Source organism: Populus euphratica, unplaced genomic scaffold (genome assembly GCF_000495115.2).
Source record: "Populus euphratica unplaced genomic scaffold, PopEup_1.0 scaffold3603.1, whole genome shotgun sequence".
NCBI lineage: Eukaryota > Viridiplantae > Streptophyta > Magnoliopsida > Malpighiales > Salicaceae > Populus > Populus euphratica.
In genome coordinates, this window is record NW_011503407.1 from 7,995 (window position 1) to 10,932 (window position 2,938).

The window sequence follows — 2,938 nt, forward strand, 5'->3', positions numbered from 1 at the left end:
TTATCAAGAAAACAAACCTTGGTCACAAGCATACATCCACCTACAGAAATTAGAACTAATCCTTGAAACGAAACTCCAGTTTATATTCTGAATTTTTATCTTTTCTTAACTTTACAACTACTCCTAAAGATAAAAGAAAGCATTATTTCTAGTATGTAGAGAGGAGAGTTTGTGTTTCTTCACTTCTGGCTGCTGCCACCTTTCTTTGATTATACTTCACTCCCTCCTCTTTTTTCTTAGCTCTCTTGGTATCTATATATAGGCTTTAATGACAGCTCTTATTGCTTCTTTATCAACAATGGTAGCTGTCAAACTTGCCAAACTTTGACATTAGTAGTTACCACCAATAACCCACCATTGTAGCCTCCTTCTTTGACACTATCAAGAGGCTGCAAATGCTGCTCCAGCAACCCTCTTTTACTCTCACAAGTTGACCTTCTTTCTTTGACAATGATAGCATTCCAACTTGCAGCTGGTTTGTGGTTGGTGGTTTGAGGTTGGTGGATTGAGGTTGGTGGCTACTTTCCTTGACCTTCTAGATTGATTTACTAGAGGGGCTAAATTGCTGAAATTACAACTTGGATAACAGTTTAGAAGTTTCAAAACATAATTTGGACTCATTTCTTCACGAAACCTATTTGTTGACAGAATTCAGTTGTTATCTTTTAAAAATCATATTTCCCTCATATGACATTATTTTTGACTGAAAGTTGGAGCGTTTCTAAGCCTTTGAGTCAGGAATCTAAAAAAATTAAGTTTGCATCAATTGGACTTCTATAGCTCTAGATATTGAATTTTGGATATAAAATTTTGAATGGACAAATGTCAACAGTGGCAGAATGCGAGATTTGACTTTTGAAGGATGTGATTTCCATGATCTTTCTCTAATTTCAACTTCAATCAACTCTCTTATTTTAGCATTTTTTTCAATTCAGTATTTGGTCCAAAAAAATCCTTCAAATTGGCATATAATTGGTCTCCAAACTTTAAGCATTTTGCAGTTATATCCCTACAAATGCAAAATTCTTTTTAGGGCAGGATTTTTTATTTTTACACTAGATATTCAAATGGGAATATCTTGAGTTTCTGATATCAAAATTAGACGATTCAAAAACCTAAATCCATCTACCCATATAGGACTACAATTTTTTTTGAAAGATTTAAAGTCATATAAAATTGTTTTGAAGAATAAAATCTGGCTACAAACTAGTTGGTCAAAATGGATCTCCTACTCTAATTTGAAAACTGACAATGTCGAGCATCCCAATATGATTGAGAGCCTTACATAAAAATAGTAATCCCTATGACCTAATAAAGGTGCAAATTAACACTTCAACATGTCATAAATGAAATAATATAGCTGAAATGGTTGGATATTGCACGAAACCAAGTCAGAATCAAAGTCTAAATTGGAACAAAATTGATCTTACAAGCAAAATTATAACAGAAGCAGTACAAATTTTGAAGGATTTATCCAAACTTGAAGACCAAATAAAGAATAAATGAGTTTAGCATCATGAAAAATCTTAATTATTCTAAGAATCCTGATAATTTTAGTAGCAAATAAGGAGGATAAAGAAAGCAAAAGACAATTGAAACAGGGTTCAAAAAACATTTCTTTATTCTCTTTTTTTTTTATCAATCTTCCAGCAACCATAAGCTAAACACCTATATTCAGTTCAAGAGGGATACACATCATCTCTAACACGTGGGGATAAAAAATGAATAACAACACTAAGGGTGCTAAAATATTCCCTTTACGCAACCAGATCCTTATCTTAGAATTTCTAAAAATCAATTAGGATTCTTAGTGACTATAATATTAGGTAACGATTTTCTTTTTTCATGAAAGAAAGACCATGACATGATCCCCACTTCAAGAATTGTCGCCACGACATTGCACTCTAACGAGGGTACGACATAAATAATGATGAGAACAAGTATTAGTTAACTATGTTAACTAGATAAATTTACAAGAATATTGGTTTAGCCCAATTGTATTTAATCTATTTTAATAGTTCTCTTAATTTATTATTAATTGTATATCTTTATAAATTCAAATTTACATACATTTATCAGAAAATACAACTCGACAATAAAATTAACAAAATATAAAACAAACTTGTTGAATAAGCTATTATTTATTTTATCATAAAATATTAAAATCAAATATTTGTCATAAATTTTTATCAATTTACAAAGAAATATAATTTTATAAAATATAAAAAAACATAACATGTACAAATCATAAATGCATACAATAAAATCATATGTGAATAAAACAAGTAAACACCGCCAACAAAATACACACATTACAAAAACATGCAAAAAAACATTAACATAAAAAATTGTGTTCAAATAAAAATGAGTAGATTTGCTTATTTAAGGTAGAGAATCCTTACTAAAATTTGAATTAGAACACGAATACTGACAAATAGAATGTTATGGTAGTTAAATTCGTTGTAAAAGGTTGAATTATATTGAAATTAAAAGGGGGAAGGGAGGATGGTTGGTTTTTGCATAACAGAAATTCATAAAAGAAAAATAAGGGGAGGCAACATAAAGGATCAATTATTAGGTTGATCATAAATAAAATAATAACAATAAATTTATTGATAGAATTATTTCATTGAATATTTTATCTGTTATTCTGATAATAAAAAATATTATATTAGAATATAATTTTTTTTTAAGGATCAAAATTTGTTGTCCAGTTAATTTCATTTTATCAGTAAAGGCATCGGTAAAAGATCATTCAGTTCTTTGATTAAAATGCTGGTTTAAATTAAACATACGTTTGATAAAAGAAAAAGGAAAAAAAAAAAGAAGAAGAAAAGAGATCAACCAGAACGAGACGTCAGAAATTGTCAAGGATATGAAAATATTTTTGAAGTTACTAGGAAGGGAAGGACTCTCAGGATCCACCATTAAATGATGT